The 16,351-nt window shown below is 39.2% G+C and overlaps 1 protein-coding gene across 5 annotated transcripts in view; it reads left to right on the top strand.

The window, feature by feature from the left end:
- Positions 1-10,125: 10,125 nt before the first annotated feature.
- The window catches only part of MROH1 (maestro heat like repeat family member 1), a 204,420-nt gene continuing 198,194 nt past the window's right edge, over positions 10,126-16,351 (top strand). Inside the window, exon 1 of one of the 5 annotated variants that reach the window (XM_051971310.1) lies at positions 10,126-10,181. The gene's annotated coding sequence lies outside the window, so the exon portion shown is untranslated. The remainder of the gene's footprint in view (positions 10,182-16,351) is intronic. The other 4 variants (XM_051971306.1, XM_051971307.1, XM_051971308.1 and 1 more) reach the window with 4 other exon arrangements.

Here is a 16,351-nt window from a genome sequence, read left to right as displayed (position 1 = left end):
CAATCTCTGCACAAAAGGAAACCCCACTGTAACAATACTGAGAGGACCATTCAGCCTCTGCTTGAAGGATTTCCTGGGGGTTAGGGGGAGGCCAGCCCTTTCCATTTGGGGCAGCTACCATGGTCAGGAAGTCTGTTCTGACAGTGTGCATAAAGGTGCCTCTTTGCAGCTTTCACCGATGCCTGGTTCTGCCCTCTGGATGACATTCTTTTAAGTTACATGGCTGTCTCCTGTCCTCTTTGAGTCTCTTTACTTTCTGACTTCCTTCAACTGGCCCTCCTGTTATTACCTCAAGGTACTTCACCATCCTGATCATCCTTTTGTTGGACACTATCCAGTTTGTCAACGTTCTGATTTTTTTTTTAAATTATCAAGCATTCCTTTTTTTACCTTCTATTTCCCTCCCTTACTACTGGAAAAAAAAGGGGGGATTAAAACCTGTGTAACAAACATGTATTTGTTACAAAATACAAAAGGCAAAAGAAATTCACAGGTTATGTCCAAAAATGGAGATCTCAGAATGCATATTGATACCATCACTTCTCTTTTAGGAGGTCATCTTAAACTTTCATGTCAAATGAACAAAATACTCTAGATGAGATATGGCAAGGGTTGAGTTCCATGGGCCTATAAGTTCTCTATTTTTAGAAATGCCTCTCTAAAGTAGCCAAGATTGCATTAAAATTTCTGACTGCCACATCATACTGCTGATTCATGATGAGCTTGGAGTCTACTTAACTCCTCAGCTCTTCCTCAGAACAATAACTAACTATACCTCCCCCATCTTATAGGTATGAAAGTCATTTTTTTTTGGTATCCAAGTATAAGACTTTAAATTTATTTCTTCAATTTTAATTGCTTCACTTTATTTGCAGAAAAACTTCAAATTTTATGCAATCAAAAGTGCCCATTTTATCTCATTCTTCTGATGCTGCCTGTCTCTTGTAGGTTAAAAATGTCACTCCTTAGTTGCAATTGGTGGTCACTTTCCTGTCCCCTTACTTTATGATCTGGCATTTTATATTAGAATCATGTATACATTTGGAGCTTATTATGGTATACTGTATGACCCTAATTTATACTAGCCTGCTGTCCAGTTTTCCCAGTAGTTTTTAATTAGATAATAAATACATACAGTGAGTAGGAGATCATACTGACTATGGATTCAAGAGGGCTTCTGGGGTACAAAATGCTCAGAGTTGAGAGTTGCCTATTGCTATACATTTATCCTACATATATGACTCTCTACTATTGTCCCCTAAGCTTGAGCTTACTCTTCCCATAAAATTGTATTTGTGGAAGAATGTTTATGGTAACTTCTGAATGTTTTATACAAAATATTCTTACTATAATTTTTTAGTAAAAACTTTTGCTAAATCTTGTTTATTGGCTCAATACTAATCAAAAGTATAGGTGGGGGCTTCTGAGTAATTTATTATAAGTCCATTCCCTTAAAAGTTACCTCTAGAATCCAGAGTAGAAGCAGCAATCTGCCTTTTGGGGACCCCAAGTTATGAGTGCAATTTCAAGATAGGAGAGCATGCCCTTATGGGGTGAATTTCTGGGGGGGCCTGGTGGTGGTGATCAAGGTTGGTTGCTCCTACTGTAACTCAACTCAGTAGGAACAGTACAAAGAAAGGAAGTGGCAGAGCTGAAATCATCCCCGGAGCCACAGTGTGAACTGAGATTAGACAGGGAACCTCATCCCCCCCCCCCCCCCGATTTCATGGTTTCTAGAACTGGACCTGTATCCCAGATCCTAAAACTATATTCTCTTTCTATAATCTGTCGGCGGGAAGGAGGTTTTGGAGATATGGTCAGTCAGAGCCCCCAAAGATTTTCATTACATTTTTAATATATTAATAAATTGAAAAGCCCATGAACATCATTTATCTAAGTCTTAACAAAGTGATGGTTGACCAATAGAGAATAAAACAATTTTCCACAATTAAGGGGAGGCCTAGAGCCAAAATTTTTATATACTTCACACTCACAGCATTATTTTTACTTCTAATGTCCTAGGATAATTCAGAATTTGGGTTAATGAAGAATTCTTTCCTTCCTCCCAGATCTACCGAAACCAGTGTCTTGGCAGGCTTATTTGGCCAGCACATGTTCTTAGAGTTAATTGTTTGCACATGCAGCAACATATCCTGGGCTGGTGACTCTTGATGGGCAAAATTATGAACTATACTTCTCCTTTTAATAATGGCAAAGCGATACTCTTTCTTTCTGTAAGCTTACTGGAAGTTTCTATTCTATGGCAGCCTTTAAAATGTCTTGTGAGATAATCAACAAATGTACACAAAGGCCAGCCCTATATCACATGCAGATGTGTCACAAAACTTAAAAATAGAAAATTGCTCTCAAGGAGTTTACATTTCTGGCCTCTTGTGAAAGAGCATGTGCAAGTAGAGGCTCTGCTTGGTCCCCATAATGGGATGGTGAATGGGAAGAACCAACTTCTCAATAATCTTTAAAATGAGAGAACATTGTCTCCCCTTTTCTCTCACTTGCTTTCTTTGGAGTGCGCTCTTTGGGACTTGGGCAGGGAATTTCCACCAGACTTTGTGCCACGATCAGGGCAAGGAATCTCTCTTTCTCCTCCTCCCAGCAGCAATGATGACTCCCTGCACATGGCAGCAAGAAGGTATGATGGCCTAGATGCTCTTGAGTCTCATCTCAATTTTCTGGCTGCCTCTTGTTTCTTTTCACTAGCACAGATAACAAACCTATCTATCTTGTTGCTTCAAACATCTGGATCATAGAGACTAAATATCTGTTTACTCTAACTTTGAGAGTAGTTCCAATTTTGTTCATGTGGCAGTTCAAAGTAACAAATGAAAAAATGGTTTGATCAAAGCATGAGAATCATGATAGCATTTCTAAAAAGCTGTGAGGTTTACAGGCGCTTTGCATATGTTAACTCATTTGATCCTCATAGAAATTCTGCTAGGCTGGTGCCATTTTAAAAATGAGAAAACTGGAGACAGTCAAAAAGATGAGAATTGTCCTGGGGATGCCTGGGCTAAGTCTTCCTCACTCCAAGGTGAGAAAGACCTTTTCATTCACTCTTCCACTTAGCTACCCATAGGGATCCACAAAGAATTTTTTCTGTGCATGGCTTTCCTTATGATCTCAAGGAAAGTGTTAGCTTAAGAAAAGTAAAAAACAGAGAGAGGAAAGACATGAAGAGGGTTTTTGTTGTTTTTTCGAGATAGCTGTTTTCAATTTTATGATGAAGATTTAAAGCTTTATTTAGCATTTTAAGAGACAATGAGTGAACAAGACTGAATTTCGTGACAAGTGAAAAGGAGTCAATTACTGCTATCTTAAGGTATGGGGAGTGACTTTGGTCATGGTCAAAATATTTCAAATCGATTAGAAACGTATATGTCCAAAAATCTTTTTTTTGGCCAAGTTTTCTTTTGTTAGAGTTATTCATCTTTAAAAGACAAGCAGTAAAGTTTTCATTTGTTATTTTTGTTTTTAGGCGTTTTTAAAAAAAAATTCACTTAATTTTGATTAATTTGTATTATTTGGAATTAGATGTGCATTTTTAGTTTTGAAAATTGTATTACTCTCAATTGTACTTTTAAGGGCAATATAGTTTGCCTGTTCATGTCTCCTTATATAATGATTTCTTTTCTTTTTGAATGATAGTATAATTGGATCTGTAGTTTAATTTTCCTGGTACAAAATAAATTTTATTTCAATTTCTTAAAAAAAAGTATATGTTTATGTAGTCAGTACAGGGTATCCCAAAAGTCATAGTGAATTTATTAAAATTTTAAACTGCACTAAGACTTTCGGGATATCTTGTGTGTACCTGTATGTATATATATATATATGTCTATTATTGTTCTCATTAGTTAAATCATATATGTATTCATTCACTCTTCCACTTAGCTACCCATAGGGATCCACAAAGAATTTTTTCTGTGCATGGCTTTCCTTATGATCTCAAGGAAAGTGTTAGCTTATATGTATTCATTCACTCTTCCACTTAGCTACCCATAGGGATCCACAAAGAATTTTTTCTGTGCATGGCTTTCCTTATGATCTCAAGGAAAGTGTTAGCTTAAGAAAAGTAAAAAACAGAGAGAGGAAAGACATGAAGAGGGTTTTTGTTGTTTTTTCGAGATAGCTGTTTTCAATTTTATGATGAAGATTTAAAGCTTTATTTAGCATTTTAAGAGACAATGAGTGAACAAGACTGAATTTCCTGACAAGTGAAAAGGAGTCAATTACTGCTATCTTAAGGTATGGGGAGTGATTTTGGTCATGGTCAAAATATTTCAAATCGATTAGAAACAAATGTATATGTCCAAAAATATTTTTTTTGGCCAAGTTTTCTTTTGTTAGAGTTATTCATCTTTAAAAGACAAGCAGTAAAGTTTTCATTTGTTATTTTTGTTTTTAGGCGTTTTTAAAAAAAAATTCACTTAATTTTGATTAATTTGTATTATTTGGAATTAGATGTGCATTTTTAGTTTTGAAAATTGTATTACTCTCAATTGTACTTTTAGGGGCAATATAGTTTGCCTGTTCATGTCTCCTTATATAATGATTTCTTTTCTTTTTGAATGATAGTATAATTGGATCTGTAGTTTAATTTTCCTGGTACAAAATAAATTTTATTTCAATTTCTTAAAAAAAAGTATATGTTTATGTAGTCAGTACAGGGTATCCCAAAAGTCATAGTGAATTTATTAAAATTTTAAACTGCACTAAGACTTTCGGGATATCTTGTGTGTACCTGTATGTATATATATATATATATATGTCTATTATTGTTCTCATTAGTTAAATCATACATATATAATAATAATAGCAAATATTTATATAGTCTTTAAGGTGTAGTGCTGTAAGGCTTGCAGAGCATTTTACAACTATCTCTTTTTTTCTTCATACCACTTTGGGAGAAAGGCATTATTGTGATTCCCATTTTGCAAATAAGAAACTGAGTTTAAGTGCCTTGCTCAAAGTCACTTAGCCACAAAGTGTTTGAGTTTGGGTTTTAACTTGGACTACTTAGCTGTATAAAGGTTTGAGTAACCCCTGGGAGGCCATATTCAGAACACAAGTATCATGTTCAGATACTGCCAAAATACATAGGGAGGTTTGAAGAACCCAAGGGCATATAAAGTCTTGCTCTGGAGTATCCACCATCTTTGAGGATGGAAGGTTAGATAATGATCCCAAGAGTTTCTATGAGCAACGTGGGTATTAAGTATTCCTTTTGTGATAAAAGAAATGAACATTTGTTCTAGATCTGATAGCTTCTATTTTTTATTGATTTACTTTTCTAAGAGACTTATCTCTACAATATTCATTCAAAAGCATTATTATTCCATTTACTGATAGCCTAGATATGTGTCAAACCTAAATTTTGTTTAGATTTTCCTCAGAATTCTATTCTGGAATGAGGGCATAATAAGACAGATGTACCAGTGAAAGGCCTGACTCCAATCACCTCTGGGGCTGAGTCCAGTCTTTGTAAGTCTAAAACAAGAGTCTCTTGTAGAAGAGGGATGCCCCCTGGGCCACAGGTTACACATTATACTGGAGGTATAATACACACAAATGTATCGGGAGAGAGAAAGTGCTGTAGGAAAACTTGAGGGAAGGTACATTTTCAGCATAAAGTATACAAAAATCAGTCAAGTACTTGGCTGTTGTTATTGTTTGTCCTTCATTCTTAAAGACAACCATGAAATCAGGAAGGTGATGCTACAACATGCAAATGAATTGGATTTAAGTGACAGGGCTGTGCAAAGTCACCTGTGTCACTTTTTCCTCTGGCGCCATCTGGATCTAGTGACAAGATATAGATCAGGACACTAGAGATGGTTCTGTAGTACTTGGCTCAGCCTTTAAGGAACATGTTAATCTCTGTTCTAGCCTCTGTGTACATTCCAAGAGGGAAGTAGTATGTCCAGTTTGGCTGGAACAGAGAGTGCGTGATGAAAAGTAATGTTTAATAAAGCTAGAAGAGAGATTGAAGACATATTCTGAAAAGCCATAACTGCCAATTTTGGGAAGAAAAGGAAGTTTGTGTTTCTTTTTTTTTTTTCCCAACAATAAGAAATCACTGAACTAGACTGATATTGTGAGTGGAGAAAGAGAGAAGGAGTATGGGAGAAATTGTAAGCAAAATGAAGGAAAAGACTTATCAACCAAGTTGATGTACCAAAAAGAAGTCCAGACAGGGAACTTGGATATTAGGGACTGTTCAGAACATAGATAAAAACTATTTGATATATAAAACATTTCACAACTTGTCTCCCATTACTCTCAATACCATAGTATATATTCTAGTCAAACTGACTTTCTTGTTATTCCTCAAACATGATATTCTGTCTCAATCAATAAATCCACAAGCATTAAGTTCCTCATATATGCAAGCATGGTGGTAGACATGGCGTCCAAAGTATAAGTACAAAGAATAAAACAAAATCTCTACTCAAAGAATTTACTTTCTAATGGAAAAGAGTACATATAAGTGCATTTATGTATATAGCACAAATATATAGTGAATTTAGCAAAGTAGTTAATTGCCAGATAATTAGGGAGGGAGGGCATTAGTGGTTGGGGAAATTAGAAAAGGCTTCATGTAGAAGATGGTGCTTGGATTGCATCTTAGAGGATGACAAAGAACTATGAGGCAGTGAGGAAGAAGAGCCTGCTTTCCAGGCATGAGATCCAGCCAGGACAGAGGCACAGAGATGGAAAATGGATTGTCGTATGGGAAAAAGAAAGAGAAGGCCAATTTGGTCAGATCACAGAGTGTGGGAGGAGAAGTAAAGTCCAGTGAAGCTGGAAAGATCCCCTAGGATTAGACTGTATGAGGCTAAACAGGAGTTTTATCCTAGAAGTAACAGAAAACCATTGGAGTCTATTAGGTAAGGGAATGACATGGTCAGATTTGAACTTTAAAAACATTGCTTTGATAGCTAAGTGAAGGGCAGATCAGAGTGGGGAAGACTTAAGGCCGAAGGACCAACCAGTAGTTTTACTGAAATAGTTCAAATGTGAGGTAGTAATAGCAGAGAGTAGCAGTGTCAAAGGAGAGAAGATTATGTGTATGTATATATAAAAAAGATTTTATAAAGATGGAACTGACAGAATTTGGCATAGGAGGATGAGAGTGAATAAGGAGTTTAGGGTGCTGTCTAGACCACGTTTAAGTGACTGCAGTGAGGAGAAAGAAAATGAGTTCAGATTTAGACTTGCATCTCTGAGAAGTCCAGTTTGAAATGTCCAAGAAGTAATAATTGATGATGTAGTTCAGTCCTCTCAAGGGAGAGACTAGGACTGGAGACACACACACACACACACACACACACACACACACACACACACACACATCTATCCCATTGCCTTTGTAATCTCCCACCCCTGGAATGTGCTTTCTCTCCCTCCCCTCCCCCAGGATCTCTGGTTTCCTATTTAGCCATATGTATTTTTTAAAATCTCAATTGTCACTTGAAATATCAAGGTCTTAGGTGTCTGGCTAAATATATACCCCCCTTATAAGCCTCTGGGCATACCCTAAAGGACAGTGGGATATTTCTTCTAATGCTGTTGGATAAAGTTTCCATTCAATTGAATTCTCCCCAATATCAACCTTCTCTATATCACTAATTATGATTATGACATTATTATATGATTATGACTTAGCTTTTACAAAAGGATATTTACCGAATTCATATATAGTCTGAAGAAAGTTACAAGGCATTTCCTCCCAACACTTGGGGAGGGGCATTCTTCCTTATCCTGCCTCAGTCTCTGGGGAGAGTGGACTCAAACTTAGTATGGCTGCCACAAAAAGTCACCCCATCAAGTTTGCTTCTAGGGCATAACAATGGAGAAAGAATTCCCTTGCTGCAGGAAGGTAGGGTTTGGGAATCAAGCCACTGGTGTGGATCAGGCTGGCTGCTCCTCAGGGTCTCCCGGGTGCCTCACCTGGCCAGGCTGAAGGTATGCTATATGAAGATATGGGGGCTCTCCTGACCTTTCAGAGCATCTGTTCTATTACTAGCCAATACTCTTTTACCTAAGAACAAGAAAGAATCCGTGTAGAAAGGCACCATGTTTATGGCCATGTGACAGGCCTGTGAGGAGATAGGCAGCAGGGAGCCTGGCCACTGCTACCTCTTTCCCCATCTCTAAATCACACAATTCAAAAAGAGGCTGAGTTGCCTCAGTTACAGAATACCTCCACACACTCCATATTACTGTGCATGCTTTTGTGGTGGAGGTTCTCATTAAACTTTCAAAGGCTCCTCTCAAACATATATCTTTTTCTGATTCTTCTTCAGAAGTTTAGATCTCCCTCCCCCCTTCAAATTGTTTTACATCTATTTTGTAAATATAAGTTTTTCCTTATAGACAGTAAGCTTCTTGAGGGCTGGGATTATTTCATTTTTGTCTATATCCTTAGCTCTTAACACAGTGGCCATAATGCTCAGCACATAGTAGGCGCTTGTTGGTTGACAGGCTGTGGACAGGAAGGAAAAAGGAGAACCTGGATGTTGAGAGAGGAATAAAAAAAAAAAAACCCCAAAACCCCCCACAACCACCACCAAAAAATTTGGATATTGTGGGAGGATGAGAACCTCTTTGTAAAGACTTGTACTTAGTGGTGTGGGATGAGAAGTTGAATGGCCCAGGTGGGAGTAGAAAGCAGAAGAAAACCTGCCTGTTGTAAATTGGGGGGAGAATGCGACTCTAACTGGCTCAGGTTGGGGAGGGGAAGATGAGAGTCGGAGAGAGGACAAGAACCTGGATACTTTAGATTGGCAGAGGGAAAATGAGGACCTGGATGTTCTACTAAAATCTGATCTTCTACAGGAAGCCCAACTGTTTTATTTCCCATTTTGCTTGCTTCCTAGATATTTGCCGACATGTTGTTTGCCCCCACTAAATTTTTTGACTTTTTTTTGTATTCCCGGTGCGTAAGAGCACAGCGCCTGGAACGTAATAGGCACTTAAGATGTTTTAAATCTAATGTTTAGGTCGGGAAAAGAGAATGAGATCCTGTAAGAACAGATAGATAGGTGGCACAATGGAAAAAGGGCCCCACCTGGAGTCTGGCAAACCTGAATTCAAATTTAATCTGAGACACTTAGCTGTGTATGACTCTAAACAAATCACATAAAGCTCTGCCTCAGTTTCTTCATCTGTAAATTGGGGATATAATAGTGCTTACCTCCCAGGTCGGTTATGAAGGTCAAATGAGATTATTTTAAAGCACCTAGCAGCCAGTGCCCGGCACGTAGGAAATTCTGTCCAAATGTTCGCTATCATTTTTATTATTACTGAATGGCCGAGCTTGGAGGGGGAGGATGAGAACCTGGATGGTGTTTGGGGGGAAGTATAAGAGAGCGCGATCTGGAGGCAACCAGAGCGCGGGGGCTGTCACAGGATGGGAGGGGGAGGCTAGAGCGAGAGTTTGGGTGAGGGTCACACACACGAGACCTGGGGGTGTGGGGCGGAACTTGCAAAGACTCGAGGGGAAAAAGATTGGAGGGAGGGGTAGCCTGGGCAGCACCGTGGGCGGGGACTACGGGGCGTGGCACCATCCTTGTAGGGAAAGGGAAGGGGGAGGAAGGGCGTCCCGCCCCATCTCCCCGAGGGTTTGTTTGGGTTTCCTTGCGGCCCCTCCCCCCCTCCCCCCTCGGCTCACCTTTGCCAAGCGCGCGCGCAACGTCCCACTTCTCTCACACCTTCCCCCTCCCCCCACACCCCACCCTCATCGGCCCAACTGTCAGGTGTGGAAGATCACGTGGTGGGCGGGCTTAGTTGGTTAGGAAGCCCGAGGGGGCTGCTAAGGAGGAAGCCCAGAGGGCTCGTAAGCTGGAGCGCGCGTGCACGCGAGCGCGTTGGGGCCTCCCAGGAGAGGGGTTGGAGAAAATCGGGGCCGTGGCGGGAAAGACCAATCAGGAAGCATAGCGCAGAAGGGGCGGAGGTCCGCGTGTCCGCTTTGAAGCCTGGGATTGGCTGGTAGGAGGTGAGGGGTGGAGTCTCTGCTCTCTCTCGGAGCGGGGCGTGGGGCACGGGCGCGCGGACCGGCAGCGTGACGCGCGCGCCTAGTTTTACCCCTTGCAGCAGAGCTCGGGCCAGCAGTGGCTGCAGTGGCTCGGGAGGAAGCTCCGGAGGCGGCTGCGGCGGCTGAGGTAACTAACCGGCGCGGGCCAAGGGAGATGGAGGGTACGTCGTGGCCCTTTCTCAGGGAGCCTGGGATTTGTGTTGCGGCTTCGCTCTCGAGGCTTCCGGGTGGGAGACCATGGAGCCGGGCCCGCCCATCCCTGGCTGCAGCTCTGGGGAGACCGAGGCAGCGCCGCTTCTGGAGCGGCCTCTTCCGCCCAAGGTCACGGACCGGTGGCTCTTGTGTCCCTGGCTTTCCGCTCCCTGGTCTCTTTCCCCCATTCCTGCGGCCCCGATCCTTTCCCACTTTCCCTGTGCAAGTATTCATCCCCAGGGAAAGGAAATCCCCATCCCCTTCCCTTCTGCGTGGCCCCCGGACTCCTGTCTCATTCCTGGACTCTGTTTCCCAGCGAAGCTGCCGTCCGCATCCTCCTCTCCTACGTTGTAATTCTCCAGAGACCCCCAGGGTAGACCCTTCTGCCCCCGCCCCACTTGTGTCTCTCAGCACCGCGCCTCTTTCGCCTTCCCTTGCAGGAATCTTCTCTCCCATCAAATGAAGGCTAAACTCCCTACACTCTTCCCCAAAGGAAGATCCCTCCACCTTGCACTCCTTCCTTCTCTTCCCTTCCCCGCAACCACTCCGGTGCCCTGATTCCCCTTGCTGCTTCCTGCATCTTAAGGATGTTTTGCCCACGTAGAAGTACTTTAACCTTCAGCTTTACCTTTCCGTGTTTAACAGTGAACTCTGCTCGCACAGCCTTCTTAAAACCCACCTTCTTTAATTTGTCTACCTTAAAACTTAAAATCTACCTTCTGTCAGGTAGATTATTTGCTTCTTTGACAAATTTGCTCATTAGGAACATACAAGTAAAGTAGTGAGTTAAAAGAGTCAAATGAGTTAACTAACATGTAAAGTGCTTTGGAAACCTTAAGCCTATATAAATGTCAATTATTATCAATAGCATTATTATGATTAGTAGTGGTTTCTTGATATTAGCCAGGGGGCCTCCCAGCCTGTGTAGGATGTTGCAACTTTGTCTTGAGGAGTGGTGATGTGATAGTGTTGGTAGTAGTGGTGGCGGCGTGTGTATGTGTTTATGAGTGTGACAGTGTCTGGAAAGTTCCCTAGGAGTCACATGAGGTAAAGTTTGGGATGCCCCTTACTGGGATCATGCATTTAGCAGATAGTGACAGAATCAAGAGTCCCGATCAGATTTAGGATAAAATCTGTCTGTGCTCTGTTATCCTATTGTCCAGATGAACCTTTATTCCTTTATCTGAAATCTGTAGCGTCCCTTGTTAATTCTTGGAGGATATTCTATCCATGTAGGAGTATGTTCTAATCTAAAGAAGTAGAAAAGATAACAATTTAAAAGGACAGCACTTTTCTGATCTCTAACACTCTTCCTAATATGTTCTGAGGCCCCTTATGTAGACCTGTCAGTCTACATAATTTGTAGGAATTTGTACTGGCCTGTTTTTGTTGGAGCTTAGACTCCAGCCCACTTTTGTGTAGTTGAATTCTAGTACAGGGTTGTAAGCAATTCTTTCTGCTTGTCAGATGAGATAATTTTCCTGATTTGTGGGGATTCGGCTTCTGGATCAAAAGTAAGAATCAGAATTGCAATTGACCCCTATAAAAAGTGGAAAAGATGCTGTATATTGCACAGTGCTGAACTTCTCTCTAATATGTGAACATTCAAAGCCTGATTTTACATGAAGCAATTTCTTTCATCTCTGGGCCAGACAGAAGGTTGCTTGCTTTGGGGGATATTCCATTTCAGTACTTCAGCTTCCTGTAGTACATGTTGGGAAATGACATGAGACCGGTATGAAGTAAACTCCATAACTTCATTTCCCTAAGTAGCAATGGCTGTTTATTTTTACTATTGTCTGTAATATAGTAAAATTTTTCTTTTCCTGTTTTTATCTCTGTATTGTGGAAAAAAATTTCTGTAGTCATAAAGCAGAGAAATGGTTCTGGTTGCAGGCTAAAATTATCAGCATCTTCAAATAATAGATTTCTATTTAGTTTTTACTCATAAGTCTGCAGCAGCTAAGTGATTTTGGTAATTAAGCCTGTTTTATTATCACCACAATATACTACCCACCCCACAAAGTTATTGTGAGGAACTACATAAAGCACTTTTTAATTTTTAAAAATTTATTGAGACATTTTTTGACATAACACATATTCCCCAACAAATATCTAAAAAAGTCCTCTTCTAGGTAAATTTTACTGAAAACAATTAATAGAAAGGAGCGTGTGATCTTTGATTTTGGTAGTATGTTACTAACACTGACCAGAGGAAAATTTTTTTTAAAGTACTTTTTGTTGATGCCTTTTGTCTTTGTCAATCATTTCTCAATGTTCCTCTATAAGTTGAACCCTTTTTTTCAACAAAGAAAAACAGTTAAAAATATATGGAGTTCTTGTCTGACTGTATATGATATTGTTAAGAGTTTAGTTGCTTCTCAATGCTGACTTTATTATATTGGTGTCATTGTGTATATTTTAACAAGTTTTTCTTGCATCATTTCATTTGTCTTGTTTCTATGAATTCTTAATAATTTCCATTGCCTGTGGTGCAGTATTATTCTATTACATTTAGTTTGTTCTGACATTTCCCAACATTTGAACATATATTTTGTGACCAGTGTTTTATTATAAAAAGTAAAGCTACTTTGAATATTTTTGTTTACTTGGATTTGTTCTTGCTGTCATTGACTTCCTTGGTCTATATAGTCCTAGTAGTAGAAACTTGTGAAGGGGTCTAAGAATTTATGGAGCTCTTCTTTAATAAGGTCATTGGCAACTTATTTTTCAGTTGTTTTAGGTTTTGGAAGTCTGACTTCAGCCTATATGGACCCTTAATCTATTTCTTCCAGCAGATTGTGTCCTCAATCATCCACTGTCTCTGAACTTCAATCTTGCTTTTTCTCTGAGTTCTTTCCCTACTGGGAAGGGGAATTGAATAAACATTTATCTAGAGACTACTATGTGCCAAGCATTGTGTTAAAAGTGCTTTTTACCACAAAAAAATCCTATTTTTTTTCCTTAGAATTCTGGGAGAGGTAAGTATTACTTTTCTCATTTGAGGAAACTGAGGCAAACAGAGGTTAAATGAGGTCCAGGCTCAATTCAGTTCAGTAAACTTTTTAGAGCTGGCTAACAGCAAGTTAAGTGTAGAAAGCCAGGTTTGAAATCAGCCTGGGCCTGTTATGCTATGGACTCTGCCATCAGCTACCTTTAAACAGCCCTAAATCTTTTCCATTCTAAAAATCAAAACTCACTACTGTCTCCTGAAGCTATCATCCTTTATCTCTTTTTTCTCAGCTAAATTCCTTTAAAAGAGTTGTTTTCATTGTTTCCACTTTCTCTTCTTTGTAATATAATATGTCTCCCAATGTTATTACTCAACTGAAATTTTTCTCCCGAGTAACCAGTATCTCTTAGTTGTCAAATCTAATGGCTCTTTTTTTTTTTTTTTTTTTTTGGATCTTCATTCTTCCTAACTTATACAGTTTGACACTATTGACCATCTCCTTATATTTTCATCTCTCTGGATTATGCTGGCACTTCTCCCCACAATTAATGTTTAGTAACTGTTCTTGTGCCTGGAATTACCCTCCGCCTCATTTTTTATCTCCTGATCTCTCTGTTTTCCTTCAAATCCCATCTACAGTGCCACCCTGTACCACTTAATGCTGGTGTCTTCTCTTTGTAGATTAGCTCCAATTTATTCTGTATATATTTTGTTTATACCTACTTGTTTGCAACTCCTCCATTAGATTGTGAGCTCCTTGAGAGTAGGAACAGTTCTTCCCCCTCTCCCATTTTTCCTTACCTCTACTGTTTAGCACAACAGCTGGCACTTAGGGGTCCATAAATAAATACTTTTTTACTTGACTTGGTTCACTTCAGGCTGCTTTGCTGATTTAAATACCCCCTAACTGGGCATGTTCTCCAAGGCTCTTTCATGGACTTCTTTTCTTTCTCTCTAGATTCCCTTAGTGACTTTGTCAGCTTCAGTAGTTTTCATTATCATCTCTGTTCGAAGGACTCACAGATATATATATCCAGCCTCACACTTTCACCTGAATTTAGATCTTCCACCTGTAATTGTTTGTTGGACATGTAAAAACCGAGGTCCTAGAGACCTCATCCTGCCCAAAACTGAACTTATAATTTACACCTCCCCTCCATACTCCTTTACCTTTCCCCCTAAATCCCCTTTTTCTATTTTTCCTATTTTTGTCAGGCACCACCAGTTTTTAATGTCCCACATTTCTAACTTACGTATTACCCTTTTCTCTCTCATTCAGTCTATCTTGACACATCTTGCTCTTTGTACCATTAGCATCTGGCTACCTCTTTTCATTCACACAGCTACCACCTTTCAAGTCTCAGCCAATGTCTCACCACCTGCAAGACGCCTTTTCTACTAGATAAATCTAACTGCAAAGTAAATAAGAAAGAAGTTAAAATGAATAGAGTTTTAGAAAAGTTAGGTATTAGACCTTGGGAGAAAGTCAGAATTCTTTCATTCTCTTTGTATTCCCTGTGCCTAACATAGTAGGTGATGAATAAATATTTCCTTATTGATTGATATAAATATGATAGAATATTACTGAAATGTAAGATGTTAAAAATGTGAAAAATACAAATATAAGGAGATATATGAAGAGCTGTGGAGTGGAGAAAGAATCTGATAAGAATACATACACATATACATACATATATATGTGTATATACACCCACAAAAATACTGTTAAAACTAAATTAATAGTAACAGCAACAATCCATCCCCAGAGAAAGAACTAATGGTCTCTAAATACAGATTGAAGCATATTTTTTTTTACTTTTTTTTTGGGGGGATGAGTGAGGGGGTTTGGTCTATGTTTTCTTTCACAACATGACTAATAGAGAAATGTTTTACTTGGCTACACATGAATGTATAACCTATATTGAACTGCATATCTTCTTGGGGGGGAGAGAGAATTTGGAATTCAAAAGTTTTAAAATGAATGTTAAAAATTTTTTTGCATTTAATTGGAGAAAAATAAAATACTAAATAACAAAATGCAAATCAGGAAAAAAAGATCAAGGAAAAAAAGAAGCTGCTTTTGATTAGCTCCAGTTTATTCTTTATTTAACTTGTTTGTGCATAGTTGTTTCCATGTTGTCTTCCCTGTTAGACTGAGCTTTTTGAGAGCAGGAATTGTTTTTAATACTACTTTCTATGTAAGTTTTTCTTGATCTCTTTCCCATGGTCTCCTTTCCTAACTGCTCTGTATTTGTCCTGAATATATTCTTTATATGTGTGTGTATATGCGTGCACGTGTGTGTATGTATATAGATATAGATATAGTTTCCCTTGATAGAATGTAAGCTCCTTGATGTAGGTTTAAAAAAAATGATCTCTCTTCCCTAGCATATAACAGATATTTAATAAATATGCTTTGTAAAGCACTATATTGAAATTTAAAACTCATTACAGTTTTTACTGCCACTGCCATAGTTCTTAGTTCTTTTCTTCCTATTAGGATAATCTGAATTAGTTTTTGGTATAATAATCTTTTATCTACATAGCTGAAGCCCAGGAATCACTTCAGGATTAAAGTTAACCAGTTCTCCTCCTTGATACCCTACCTCACCATTGTTCTCCCAATGGAGGTAGCTCTGAGAACCAAGTGAATGGCTACAATATTCATTCCCTTCTGTCTAGTACTTGCCTTGGGAGACCAGGCAAGACTTTTATAATCCAGTGTCATTCCAAATTCCCACTGGCTAATTTTCAACACTTATATTGGTGCCTTCCTCTAAACTTATCTTAAAAGTAGCTGGAGAATTGAATAAATATACTTCTGAAGGACAGCTCAAGACTTTTGTATAAGCAAGTAAAAGTAGTTCCAATAATTTGCTTTAGTAACTGGTCTTCCCTGGGGAGGGAGTTAAGGACAAGTTGTAGGTTAATAATGATAATAGGTAACAAATAGAGTGCTTACTATGTGCCAGGTACTTTGCTAAGCACTTTACAATGATCTCATCAACCCTGGGAAACAGGTGGTGTTGTCATCTCCATTTCCCAGATGAAGAAATTGAGTCAGAGATTAAATGATACTCATGGGCACATAGCTAGTAAATGTATAAAGCTAGCTTTGAATTTAGATATTATGGTTTGGAGACCCAGAGCTC

Source organism: Antechinus flavipes, chromosome 1, assembly GCF_016432865.1.
Source record: "Antechinus flavipes isolate AdamAnt ecotype Samford, QLD, Australia chromosome 1, AdamAnt_v2, whole genome shotgun sequence".
NCBI lineage: Eukaryota > Metazoa > Chordata > Mammalia > Dasyuromorphia > Dasyuridae > Antechinus > Antechinus flavipes.
The sequence above is the reverse complement of the archived record's forward strand: the minus strand, read 5'-3'. Positions and strand labels throughout refer to the sequence as shown.